This window comes from Zonotrichia albicollis, chromosome 1, assembly GCF_047830755.1.
Source record: "Zonotrichia albicollis isolate bZonAlb1 chromosome 1, bZonAlb1.hap1, whole genome shotgun sequence".
Lineage (NCBI taxonomy): Eukaryota > Metazoa > Chordata > Aves > Passeriformes > Passerellidae > Zonotrichia > Zonotrichia albicollis.
Genome location: NC_133819.1, coordinates 13,760,607 through 13,775,476, shown reverse-complemented (window position 1 = coordinate 13,775,476; position 14,870 = coordinate 13,760,607). Strand labels below are relative to the sequence as shown.

Sequence of the window (14,870 nt, the reverse complement as noted above, 5' to 3'; positions counted from 1 at the left end):
GGGTTATACATTTCCTTCCTTCCTTCATTCATGCTATTTTATTTTCCCAGTCTATTAACAACTAGAAATTTAATTAACATACTCTTTACAGTACTGATTCTTTCAGATTTAAAGATGTTAAATAAAACCAAAAGTGACAGGAAGCCTCACAAAACCCTATTGGACATCAATCTCTAGACTAAGACTGCCTCCAACTTTTAATATTTCTATGCTGATTTTTAATCCATGAAGTGTTTATGGTCACATTTCAAGACACTTAAATTTCTATCAAATGCTTCAACATTTGCAAATACTACATGAATTACCCAGTATTCACCTGCAAATGCCAAGTATTTTGTATTCATGGCTTTCCCTTTCAGAATTACAAGAAAGGTGACATAGTTTAGATAATTAGCATTTCTCTACTTGAAAATATGTTTATGCATAAAAAGATCAACTTCTAAAATTATATTTTCTACATTCAGAATTCTTGGTTAAATAACAAGACCTCTACAGCTCTTACAGGGAAAAAAATCATTGTTTCACACAACTCCAGATATTATAACTACTTCATGTAGAAACCAACTGTTTTAGTTGTTTTTCTAGCAATTCATCGTCAAACAACAGCTTATGTACTTCTCACAGACATATTTTCAATGTTATCAAATATTCTCTGTTTTCTTGTATCTTTAGTTTTAAAATGGCACATTTATAATCAGTTGCACATTAAAGCATGACAAGTCACCATTAGCCTGTTTTCCTCCCACCGGTGCCCCACACAGTTGGAGCTCTGGCACAGAGCCACACCAGAGGCTGGGCCACAGCACCGAGAACTCAGCGTGGTCTGGCAGACAGCAGAAGAATGCAGCAACTTCTGTCCCCAGCCATCACACAACTGCACAGAAAAGACACTTGGCTACGTAAAACACACCAACAGGAGCCCACTGCATGCTAGCACACCTTTAAGAAACATAGGACATTATGACAGCATGCCTATGATCAAAACTGGAAGAATGGGTAACAGGGAACAGAACACAAGCAAGCCACTGAAAAGATATCTTGTTACAAAGCAGAAGAAAGAAGAAAAGTCTTTACTTTCCTGGTATAATTTTCAGTTTCTTTTAATAGAACCTAAGTTTCTCATTTCCCCAACCATGCCTGCTCAATGACTTTGAAATTCAGAAATAAAAAACAACCTGCCACAGTTTTATTTCAATAATGAGGTAATGTTAAATCCTTATCTTGAAAGGCCTTTAAAATAACAATCTTCCTTCTCTTTCTCTAATACTCTTTCTTCTTACTTTTGAATACTAGGATCCTGGAAGAAAATTATGATTGCACCCTGAAACTCAATTTACTTAGACACTGACTTTTAAAGCTAATTAGAGAAAGATCTTTAAAACTGAAATTAAAATTTAATTACCTTCACCCTCTCTGTCTCTTTTCTCTGGGCTCTTTTCTAAAATGCAAATATCTTTATATGCCAAAAGAAAAGACAAAAATGTCAGATTTTACAAATGTTCTACTCATCTCTGTCAAAAAATTGCGTTTCAGTATATTTTAATGAGCTACAGTCTCTAGGTTTTGGGTACATTCTTCATTATTTCCTTAAAACATCCTGGATTACCCCTTTACCTATTTTCATGCTACTGCTACATATGTAAGAAAAATGCACTTCTAGTCCCCCAGATGCCAAAATTTTTGCAAAAAATTTACATCTTACTTTTTCAAACAGTTTGTGTGACAGTAGGAAACATCAGCTTTGCTGCTGTTGAAGTTATTTTGCTTTCATTAGAGATCACTTTTCATTACTAATAACACTATGATTGATATTTAGTTATGTTTTAATGAAGACACTGTATTACACATCTTCATTCATTCTACAGTGCAAGCCAGAGTTTACAGTGACAGGAACAAATTCCTGGCTGCTTTGAGTTGATTAAACTTCAGCACTCTGAGACACAGGAAGGAAGCTGGCAGATATTTTTCTTACCACAACTTTGAAACATCCCCTGAAACTTAATGGAAAAATTCCTCCTGTTACCAAACATAATGCAGTGCTATGAAAACTGTCGATTGTTTATGGTCCAAATGCTTTGGGTAGGCTCAGAAATGCAACAATAGGATTTACATTGTAACTTGAAAAGCTCAGTTGGGAAGAACAAGAAATGTTTAAATGTGTATAATACACAGTACAGTTCTTTCATCAGTGACTTTCAATCAGAGAAAACCTGCTGTGGTTGCCAATGCCATGACACCCTTCTGGTCCCCAGGCCACTCCTGTGCTTTTATGTGAGGAGGGGAAGGGGTGGGAGAAGAGCAGCGCCAGATATCAGGGGCTCAGTACTGCTGGTGAGCCTGTGTCCATTTCTGACTTATCACAGAATAAAGCTTCTCTCAACATCAGTTGCCAACACAGCCTCCTACATGCCTGCATGACCTCATGTGTGAAGTAAGAATTCCTATGTGGATCACTTGCAGATGCCAAAGAGTTAAACATGCTTAATTGCAATTCAGCAATTGAATTGTAATTAGCAAGACATTTGTCACTAACACAAGTCCATACAAAGCTGGTACTGGAATCTCCCTCCTTTCCTACTCTCCATCAAAAAAACCTAATGCTTCACCCACTGGCTCATGAATGACATGACAAAAGAACAGAGAAGACCTGCACTGCCCAGAGGGCTTCAGAGCCTGCAGGCTGTCCCTCAGCATCCCTCTGTGGGAACAGCCCAGGGGAGGAAATCCTACACACCAGCCACTCCCTGGGGAGGAAATGGAATCCTGCAGCATTTCTACCAATGGTCAGAATGGGAAAAACATCCCCAAAACTTCTGAATTAGTAAGACATCACAATAGCACCATCACTAGACAGACTATCCTGGTGGTGCACAGAATATGCTAAATTAAGAGTGGAAGCTGGGATCCTACTGGGGTCCTAATTATGGGAACTGTGAACAAGTTACATGGGAGGGTTGTTTACTCAGTTACTTTTGAAGCAGAAAGGAAGAGGTATTCTTTGCCAATCATTAGATGAATGCTCAGTCTTTGGAGGTGTCTGGCTGTTAATCTGCTACTTGTCCATGCCTGTGTGGAGCAGTTCCTTGCCACTGAGCAGGCACTTGGCAACATTCCTTTTCAGGCTGTGGTGAACATGGCTGGCTCCAGCCTTGCTCCATTGCAGAAAAGTTCAGGAGACATCAAGAATTGAGCTGGGGGGCTTTTTGAGATATAAAAGCAATCCTGTATATCACAGGCCACTGTCAAGGTGGAGAAGTCAACAATTTGGGGATATCAGTGCCTGGAAGGGGATCTCAGCCTGAGTTACACAAAATCCAGATAGCTTCATTACAGAAATTATTTAGACAGATTTTTAACTGAAGCATAATAATTATGACAACCAAGTAAACTTGACCACAATCATTTAAAAGGTTAGAGGTTTTGGACAGAAATTATATATGCACAGCTACATGCACAAAATACAAAAAAAAGAAAAAAAAAAAAAAACCACCCAGAACACTTGGGAAGGAATTGCCTCTATGCACACTACTGAGTTTCCAACACAGCAAACAACATTTACAACTAATGTCTATAATAAGACAGAGTGAACAGAGTCCTGAACTTCTATTAAAAATTACCAACAGCTTCTGCAATCTTAATGGCACTTGCTCTTGTTTCCATGACAGAAACATTTACTAGGATTATTAGAAGCATGTTGGTACATTCATGAAACATGCTCTCATTATCAAATGCTCTCATTATCAAATATCTGTGAGTTAATGTTGCACTGAACTCCTATCTGCTGCTGATGACCAAGAAGAGCAAAAGATCTCAAGCAGAAGTAGGAAAAGGCCACGTCATGCCATCCCGTGTGCCCATAAACAAGATTTAGCAGAAGGCTCTTCTGCACGCAGGGACTAACACTGCTCAAAGGCAAAGCACAGAGCATAAAGATCCCAAGAATATTATTTTCTGTCATTCAGTTGCAAGTATCAAGCTGTATCCCCAAGAAACAAACGGAACATTTGCGTGTTTAAGTAATGAGATGAAATGCCACCAACCCTCCTGGTCCACAGGGGACACATGACATCAGAGTTGCCATGACTGTGACATGGGAGGGCAGATAGTGCTGCTCCCTGCCAGTGTGTGTGATGCTGTGCCTGACCTTTCATTGGGGTAGGTCAGAGAACAGTCTGGAAGCTGCAAAGTTTGGTGACTACACAAAACTAATGGTGACCAAACAAGGTCTTTCCAACCACAGAGTGGGGTATAAGAAGCTCCAGCTTCAACACAACATGCTAAAATCTTCTGTTATTTTTAACATTAAAGATCACCTTCTGCAGAAAACTCTGGTGTTGCCAGTAGCCAAACAGTAAGGCAATCCAGCCTACACTGGAAGATTGTTCAGATAATGCCCCAATGGGACAATAACACACAATGCCTGCTGTTCTCCATGGGGTGACAGACTAGCAGACAGCCTCAATTCTTTTCTAGATATCCCCTTACTGTTTAAAACCATGCCTAGTGAACAGCAGGAAACTAGTGATACTTGAAGTATGTGCAAAGTTGAGCATGTACATGTACTTTTCAAAGCCCCCTAAAACAACAGGGAGCATAAATTGCTCTGTTTTGGAAATGAAGAATATTTTCTACACCTTGAAAAAACTTTGGCACTGTCTTTCCTTTTTCTCTTCCTTTTTTTATTTCCCCTCTGGTTTTTCCCCCCCATTCATCTCCTTCTACAGCCCTGGAAACATGCAGTTGCACTGCATGCTTAATTATGTGCCTCTCACTCCATTTTTTAACTTCATATTGCCAAATCTGAAGAGAGTAAAAAATTATTCCTTTAAGTTCAAAACCAAGAATAAGCCAGTAGACAGAGCTTCAACTGAGGTTCAAAAGGAAATCTTGCTACATGAAAGACAGTTCGTGAATTTTTGGATCTATGACTTTTCATGCTTGCAGTTGCCAAATTTCATTAGAATTTGTGATTGGTTCTAGCCCAGAGATGAAGATCATCTTTCTTAGTGGAGAAACAGCTTTAGCCAGAACTAACAGAAGATATTTACTGAAATACTATGGTATATACTTCATGCCAGAATTTGTCAGATTCCCAGCAGCTAACTTTTCCAAGCTGTTTCCTCACCACAAGGCTCCCTCCTTGTCTCATCCTAGAATGTGCTACAATAATTTCAAGTATCTGCATGCAGAGAGGGCACATGAGGTGGACAAATTTAGTTTTACAAAATCTGTAAATATTTATTCGTATTATTTATTATTATTATTATTCATTTTATGTTGTTAAGGAATTCTCACTTTGTTTCATTCTTCAAAGAAGATTAATAAGGCAGTTATTTTTCTGCAGCCCAAAATATATTGATAGACTGAAATGAGAAAAAGAGTGGACTACCAGTATGTTTTACTTGGTTTTCTTCCATTAGCATGAGCAATTGGAGGTTTCAGCTTAAACATGAGGAAAGCCAACAAATTCCAAAGAAAATCAATAGCCCAGGACAGGTTATCCTAGAAATGCCATGCAAGTAGTCAGCTGGACAAGAGTACTCTGCAAAACCCCTCACACTCTGCACTCTACACCAAGCAGAAGAAAACGTGTTGTTCCAAGTGGTCTGGCCACTGAATGGCTTCCTCTGCACCTGAGCCAGACAAGCACCTCGTGCACTTGGGCACCTCACTCCTCGTGCACTTTGGCACTTCGCTCACTCCCAAAACCTCCCTGCAGAAAGACTGTAAGGTAACAAAATCTCTGCTGAGGATGGACAGGAGGAAAAACAGGAAAACAAAGGAACTACAGTTGTTCTAATTCCCATGAGTCCATGGCCAGGGTTGCTTTCCTCATGGACAGAGTGCTCACTTCCCTGAATGCCACAAACCCTGACATAGCCCCGCAGTGTCAAGGCTAAGACTTCAGTCCATGGCAAAATGGATCCAGGAGCAAAGCGGGAATATGGAAGGGTCACTCTCCATCCAAATGCCAAGATGAAGATGCAAAGAAGTGCTACTTTTCTAGCTAAGTGCCCCAGCTGCATGGGGATACCAGGCAGGATGTAGAAGAGCACTATGGCATCCTATCCTCAGCATCCGTGGCTTCCCCTACCCACCCGGTACCAAAACCATAACATGCTCCTGTTATAACCAAAAATAAAATTTAGTGTAATAATACTTTTAGCTTAAGTTAATTCTTCACAAAGGAAGAACGTTCTCTGTGGAACGCAATTCCTCCAAATTTTCCACTCCTCAAAAGGAAGTTAGCTTGCATTACCACTAAAAGAAAGCCATAGGGAAAAGAGAGCCATCTCCTGTACTGAGAGACCTATTTCTTTAACCTACCTAAGAGCAAATGGTTTCAGGGAACAAGTCTTATTATCACAATTTTATACTATATTAGAATTTAGAACACTTGCTAGTAGTAAGACCTTCCTATCATAGATTTTCAATCCATGCATCCTTACATGGCTTGTGCAAAACACCTTGCCATTCACAGAATAAACACAAGGAAGATGCACAAACAACTGTGAGTGGGAGAACATCCATAGGCTCTCACAGATCATCAATTTCTCTGCAGCATGCACCACACAGTCAATGTGCTCCCAGCAGGAATCACCTCTGTTTTTGAAGTTGCTAGTTAAAAATCTGAAAATTTACTAAAAATGTTCTCATTATGCACCATTTTTTACATCAAATATGGTGCTTCTGACTAAAACCACTTTACTGGTTAATAAAAGTAGCTATCTTGTGTTTTATATAAAATAAGAAAGAAGAAAAAACAGGTTATTATTGTTTAGCTACCTATGTTTATACAATCTCTGAAGGCAGAGTATTTTATAACTATATGAGAGCTAGTGTATTTAATATTTCATATGAGATGTCAAAAATCTACTGCATTAAATAACATCTAAGATATTACTCATCACTACAAATACAAAGGCTACCTAAAACAGAGTTACTTTTCACAGATGTTTTTTGAAGTCATTACAGAAGAGTGAACTTGCATTCCTACATATTATCTTTAGTAGGGATTTTGTCTCAAGAAAAACTGAAACATTATCATTTATACCATTCACATAAACACGAAAAATACTCCTTAAATGTTTCTGAAACTGAATCATTTTCTGAGGACAAGTTCATTACTTTGTGTTCTCCTCTGGAATTCTTAGAACTATTTTAAAAGTTACTAATTCATGACAGAGTTGACTTTTCTTTTTTTCAGATGAGATTTTGATTTATATATTTTTCAAGCTTTTGAAAATACTTCCAAAGGATGTTTAAGATTTTTATTCTCAAGCTCAAATTAAGGAAAGAAAACTTACCCACTGGTCATGCAACACATATAAAATGCAAACGTTCTCAACAATTTTAAAACAAAGCCAAGACTTTGCATATGTGCATTAAGATTCAGAAGCCCGAAGTCAATAATGGAGGGTGTTCCATCCCCTCCACAACAGAACATTTCCAATCAAAGTGGGGTTTTTATCATGCAAAAGCCAACAAGGCAAAAGACCACTCATGGAGGAACAACTCCTGGCTGCAGGAATTACAAAACCTCAAGGGGGACAAATTGAGCTGTACCTTGTTCCATGCCCAGCATCAAGCAAGCCTCACTAACATCCCTCAGTTTTTACTACCTCTTGGAATACAACCATCATCACACCTTTTTGTGTGATTCCTACGGCAATTCTAATCTAGGGAAGATTACAACAAACCAAACAGCCATATGTACTTTTTCTGAGATGACCAAAACCATTCATGCAAAGGAATGCTGCTGCCATGTTCCTCATAAACAGCTGGGTTACCTCAAATGTGAGTGCTGGACCAAAACCCCCTATGAAATGTCAAGTGTTTTTTGCTGTTTCCACACAGCTGCTGAGGAGAAAAGCAGTTAAATATCTCGGACAGCTCTGTTAGTCCTCTTCAGCAGCAACACCTCAGTGGGGCTGGAATTGGAAAAACGACCCAAGCCCACACACATTCAAATGTCCACATTCCTCACTGCTGGCTGGCACAGGGACAGCACTGGGATGCTGCCCCCTTGGCCTGTCAACTCCAGGAGAAAGGAAGAGGCAGAGATCACAAGACTGAGAGGTGATTATGCTCAGCACACCCAAAACCTGCAGGCAGGTACACAATATCTCCAGCAGGTCACTGGATCACACTGTCACACATCACCATAAACAGTCCCTTTCTGACCACAGACATTCTGCATTTCTTGTCCTGTGCACACTTTGTGCTTTAGGAAGTCCTGTGACACAGACTGAGAGGAGAGCACCATCTTTTCAGTAAATGGCACTTCCCAACCCCCTTCCTGAGGGGTTTTAAACTATTTTGTTTCCCTCTTCACACTACAGGAGAGGAAAAACAAAGAAGTGGACATGACACGCTTTGAATTGCATTCTGGTGGGATTCACCTAGACATGACTGAATGATAACAAGCTTAATCCACAAAAATATAATACTAAGTTCTTTAACAAAATACACTTTAGCAGATTTGCTATCAAAGAAAACCAACCTCTCTGTTCCCAAACTGAAGGATAAAAGTCTTTGCATGAACAAAACAAACAGAGAAAATCTTGGATCAAAATTCACTCAGCAGCATGAGGCTGAAAAAAATTTCCTGCTGATTTACTGCACGGTAGTTTGCTTGTCTAGCCTTTCCAAACAGCAATCTAACATCAGTGTGAGGACAGCAAGAGGGAAAATTGCTGCCTAAGTGGCAGGTTTGTTATTGTTTGACAATTCTAAAGAGTTCACTAGAAACTTCTAAAAAGAGCATCTTTAATTCCCTGAAATTACTGATAATCGGCCAAGTGAATGGAGAACAATTATGAGGAAAATTGAATGCTTCCAAATGCCAATTTGCTGTATATCCTGAATTAATATTGCATAAGCATATCTAGTCTCTTGTTGTAAAAGCAAAGGACTAAATCCTAGGCCCACAGGCAGTCTTGCATGCCTCTCCTCACAGATTTCTGTATCATCATTTTTGCATTTTATAATCATACTTACCATTTATGCGGTGACTTATATATTTAACCTATTTTTCTCTCAAACCTCCCCCCACAATCTGTCAGGTAAACTGTCTTCTGCATTAAATGTTCAACAATAAGCAGTCACACACAACAGCATGAAGCCCCTAATACAGCCAGAGATATAAGCTGGTTTCTCCTACTAATTAAGTCAGAGCACACTTGAAGCCATTGTTGCAAAATACAGTCTTTGGAATTTTTTGTAATACAGCTATGCCAGCAGTTGGCCATGAAGTACAGTGAGGAGAATAAATAGCCTGGGAAGAAAAGGGCTCAAAACATCCTTTTTGTTTTTTTTTAGCTGAGCCAAAACAGATCAGTTTCTGCTGAAGGGCCAAAAACGTATTAAAAGTTAATCAAGAATTTTTGTAAGCCTCAGTTTCCTGGGCAGCAGCTGATTTGCTAGCCAGTCCCCCAGGAGAACACAACCAGCCCAAGCCATGGTGACTCAGCCAGATGCTGTCCATCCTCCTTAGTCTGCACTTCCTCTGCACCAAGGAGGAGCTGAATCAAAAAACAAATGCAAAACAAAAAACCTTTTAAATTAATTTTAAAGCAAAGCAAAACAAAGCAAACCTAATCAACAAACTCCACCTACAAACAAAATGTAGGATATGGATGAATGGAAACCTGGCTGCTGGAAGGTTTGCAGAAGCAAAGAGTATTGGAGCAGTACATACAGATTTCTGTGGCAGACAGGATGGCAAGACTACAGAATTGGCTGGAAAGGACATTGTAAACAACAAGAAAGGGGGAAAAGCTGCACCACAAAAATAAAATGTTAAGAAAACAAATGCAGAAGAATCCTAAAATGAGAAAAGCATAGGTCCAAGTATGCAAAGAATCATTCACTACATGCATTGCAGCACTGCTGTGAGACTCCAAACAAGACTCATAACTCAAAACCTGAAGACACCCTGTGATCATCCTGTCAAACACCTATATAAGCCCAGGTACACCATGCAATAATGTCTGCATTTAGTCTTTTACTTCTGTTGGAAATACAGAAAAATATTGACTTTAATTTCAAGACTTCAGGAGACAGAGAATCCATCACAGCCCCAGGACTGTCATTTTTAAAGCTCTGCAATTCAGTGGATGTCTTCCATGTCAGACAATCCAGTTTCTGTTTCAGGAAAGGTAATTCAAAATGTCATCATGCACTTAGACAAATCTAACATTACACACTACCATTTTTCATTTTGTGATTAACACTTGAGAAACAACAAAAGTGTATTCATGTGGGATTATCCCCCCTTTTCATGTCTAACTTTTTTTTGTTTTTTCTTTTCTTCAGTTTCTGGCACGGGCCAGGTCTCAGGTTCTACAGAGAGCTCTGCAAAGAGAAAGGGTGAGCAGGAGGGCAGCAGCAACCTACTCACTTTTTCTCTCCTAGTCATACATCATTTACATGGGTCCTAGGGTAACTGTTTATACAGCACTATAACATCAAGGAAACAGTTATGTATTTTTATTTGTCCCCAGGGAGGCAAACATTCCCTGCCACCAGCTCCCCTTCCTGCCCTCCCCCTCCCCTTTTCTGATCCACACATCTTGGTTCTTTAATTCTTCATGCCTTCTCTTTTCTGTCCTCCTGTTTCTGATCACAAGCTGATACAAAGTGGTTGTCTCCTTTCTAAAATTTCCATGAGGCATCAAGTTAACCCAGATGCACTGGGTTCTCAATCTGGAAGTCAGCAAAGGGAAGCAGAAGGAAGGAGCATCAAGTCACCAGCTAATCTTCTCTGGGTTAAAGCCTCACCCCATCACATGTGCTGAGCATCTCACATTCCACAGCTTGATGACTGCAGACAGAAAGCACTGAGCACACAAAGAGCCTTCAGCAGCAGCCCTACCTTTGACATTTCCTCACTTTTCATTGTTAAAAATGACCCTTCAGGTATCTTACAAGCAAATGACAGAAAAAATAGTGAGGGGGGGAAAAAAATCAAGGAAGGAAACCCAGAGCAAACAGTTTACATTGCAGTGAAAGTAATAAAATAGTTATGACTAAAATCAAACAAATGTATTTAATTTGGCTGGTCAAAAGGAAAATAAAACTGAATTACCACAAGTATCTATGGGTGAAAATCATCATCTCTCTAGTTAAACTATGACTTTAAGAAATTTTTCCAAGGGAAGATAAATGAAACATTGTATTTAGTTTAAATGTTACATATACAAGGACTCAAAAAAAGAAAAGAAAAAAAAAAGAAAAGAAACAAGAAAGGAAGAGAAAAATGCAAAAATGCCTCAAAAACACAGTTTTCCTTACAAAAGCCATCCCTTTTGATACAGTGTAAGGTGAATTATTGGACTTAATTACTTACTAAACTCACTAAATGCTGTAAAAACATGTGGTCAATGAAATGCCTTCCTCCCACAGACATCTGAAACTCTGATCCTTTCTGAGGAAGTTCTAACTATGTACCAATCTTATCTGCTTTCATACAGAAAACACTGAAAACCTGCTATCCTAAAACTCAAGACATCTGCCAGATCTGGGAGGCATAAAGTAGAGAAAAATACAACACTGATTCACAAGGACTCAGTGCCTGTTAAACACAATTGGATTTGCAGAAAAACCTTGAAAGCACATGTACTGAGAAGATATTTAAAACATCTGGCAAAACCTGGATGAGGGGAGGGTGGAACACAAGAGCAAATTAAAATACTTCATTAAAAATACTTTTCACCCTTAGTAAAACATTCTGACTTTGAAAAAGAAAAATAGAAACAAATGGAGCAAAATCCCAGGCCTGGGAAAACTGAGAAACTGAACCTGAAATATGGTTCATACAGCATAGCACAAATTGCTCAGGATGAGTGAAGCTGATGTACTGCCTTCAGGGTCTGAGGAGTAATTTAATATTCAATTCATCCCATAATAGGAATCCCATGCAAAAAATTCACATGCATGAAATCATTCTGGTAAAACACAGAATGAAGACTCCTGGAAGCTGGCTGGTACACCAGCAAGCACCCAGGCAAACAGCACATAAACAGCTGCATTGCCATCTACCCTGAAGTGACAGCCACTGGGAATAGATGGAACTTCTATACAGCAGTGCAATCTCACACTCACAGGCACAGCTCTGCTCCCACAGCTCGTTCTACTGGGCACGTACCCGGCACTGGGAGCTGCAGCAGGGACACTGTGGGGTGTGAGCCCGGCACAGGGTGGGAGCCTGGCACAGGGTGGGAGCCCAGCAAAAGGGGTCTGAGCTTGGCAAAGCAGGCATTGCCCCGGGCACTGCTTCCCTGCCTGGGAACATCCTTCCCAATCTTATTTATCACAACCCCAATTGACTTCTAGCAATCTCAATCTGAACCCCATTACCCCTTTCCATCCTCCTTATCAGACCTCAACCTAGGCCTACTTTTCCTATTAGCCATGTCAAGCTTGGCAGAATACTCCATCCTACGATCAGGCTGAGCTTCTAATTCAAAATATGCCCTGATTGGGGCACTATGGGCAGCAGCTCAAACAATGGGCACAGATGACCCACAGCAAACCCAGAGGCTGCATCCTCAGAGGGCAGCTGCTCACTCCCAGCACCACTGAGGACATGGCTCAAGCATGCCCTGCTCAGGTACCCCATTTTCTGTGCATTCTCTGGATGTGCTGCCACCACAACAACTACTGCACAGCAGCTGCCAAGACACACAGTGTGGGATGGGATAAATTCTTCAGCTAGCAAAAGAAATACACAGACCAAGCTGCAGTAAACAAATGTCTGTGAGCATTCCCAGCTGCAGTTTCATGGAAGCTTTTTCACCCTTCACTTTTTGGGCGATAGGTTTTTAAACAGTCCAGTTTTGTCCTCCTTTCCCCCACTGCTGCTTGCACATGGCTTCTCCTCCCTGAGCTCCTGGAGCAGCACCCTGGCAGTGACCTCTCCCCAAGCCTTCAGCTGCACATCCTGCTACCCCGGTCACTGCTGAAGCACAAACCAGAAATAATATCTCGGTACCAGCACTAACTGCAAACAGATTTTCCCCCTACCCTTTATGGCTGGAGGAACAGAAAATACTTATTACACTGTAATGCTATGTTTTAAGCAACATAACAAAGAGCTATAGGAAAGCAGGATTACGGGAAGACTTTGCTCACTTGTGTTTTATTACTTTAAAGGTGAACTTAGAACAGAGGTAGAGGTAAATCATCTACATGTACAATACTCACAGAAATATTGCCTACTACGTCAAACTAGAGCAGTAACTTTATTCACTCACTTAATGGATATTTCCCATGGATAAATGTCATGCAGTTCATTTGACATAGCAGCTTCATGTTTTTTTACTGCAGTAAGACCTTCATTTTTATTTATTTTTCCATGAGTCAAGAACCCAACTAAAATTTTAAATAAAACATGAAGAGACTACACTATGTAAGACCCTTCAGATGGAAATCATTGTGAAAGTCAGGCAGTGTTTGACCTACAATCTCTCTGTCATCTAATGAAAGTCTTAAACATCAGAGCTCAAAATGGATTGGAATAGAAGAAGCGAACATCATTTTTATATTTGGTGGAGAATGCTTTCATAGGCAGAAAACCTCCAAAAAGCCTAAAAGCAGAGAGTTCAAGTCAGGACTTACCAAAAACACTGAAAGACTTATTTGTGTATTATATAAGGCTGGTTAACAAGGCACATGTGTCCATTTTCCAACTTGTTAGAAACTGGTGAACATAATTTTGTTCTTTTATAATCTATTAAAAAAAACTGCTAGTATTGCTTCAAATGTTACTTCATTTGAAACAATTTCAGCAGTTGTTGCCCATCATGATTCTGTTTGTAAACTTGCAAATGCATTTACTTTAATAGCCTATATTTGAGGGATGCTCCTTTCATTCCAGAGGCTGAGTGTGTATAGAGAGAAGTTCCCAAGTCCAAGGAGAGCCAGGATATCCTGACCAGGAGGAGAGGCAGCACGGCTGTAACACCCTGCAGAGCATATGAGAGAATGGGGTACAGAACCACCCAACTGCACAGAGCAGTGAAAACAACTCACATGCTTCAGAACCCATTAACTCCTCATCACGTTTATTCCTCCACATTTGGGCTGGCTTTCAGTGTCACACGGCACCTCTGGTGCTTCAACATCTGAGAACACATGGCAAGGAAAAGCACAGCAACCCCCTTTGCAGAGGTTTGGGACCAGCACCACAAAGTGACCAGATAGCAGGGTCAGACCCAAGGCATATGGCACTGTTGGTTTCACCATGAAATTACATCAAAGTGTCTCAAAGCCAGTAAATTTTTTACTCTGAAAAAAATTGAACATGGGACTTTCTGCAATCATGTCATACTGTCCACAACCCAAATATACCTCCCAAGCATAAGCAGGGCTGTACAAGAAGTTCCTGGGGCCATACAAAATTGCTCAGTAAGTAAAACTGAATAGCTGTTTACTTGTAAAATGCCACTTAATTTGAAAATTTGGAAGAGAAAATTTAAGTTTTTTAAGGCAAAAAAGGCAACTTCCTACTTAATGATTTTCTCTTTCTTATCTTTCATGTAAGAATTTCTTTTCACGGTGTGAGTTAAATCACAGGCATAATGGGATTTGCAGACGTGTTTTGGAACTGGTCAACTCCACTTCTCTACCAATAAGAGAGATTAGCCAGTACACCTAGTGTAGCCAATGGCCCATTTCACTCTGAAATAAGCAGTAACACAGGTCAGATGAACAAGGTGTCCAAGAATGAGGAACTGGGTTGCCTTGAGCATATAGCTCAGATGCAGAACCTGAAGTCTGTTGGTATCCACCTCATCCATCACGTCTGCTTTGAATCAGCTGTTGCCCAGCAATTGCCAAGAAAGTCCAATTTTACTTTAAGTTGTGAA

The 14,870-nt window shown here is 40.1% G+C and overlaps 1 protein-coding gene across 16 annotated transcripts in view; it reads right to left on the bottom strand.

The window, feature by feature from the left end:
• PARD3 (par-3 family cell polarity regulator) overlaps positions 1-14,870 on the bottom strand; it is a 443,154-nt gene that overhangs the window by 269,777 nt on the left and 158,507 nt on the right. The window lies entirely within an intron of this gene.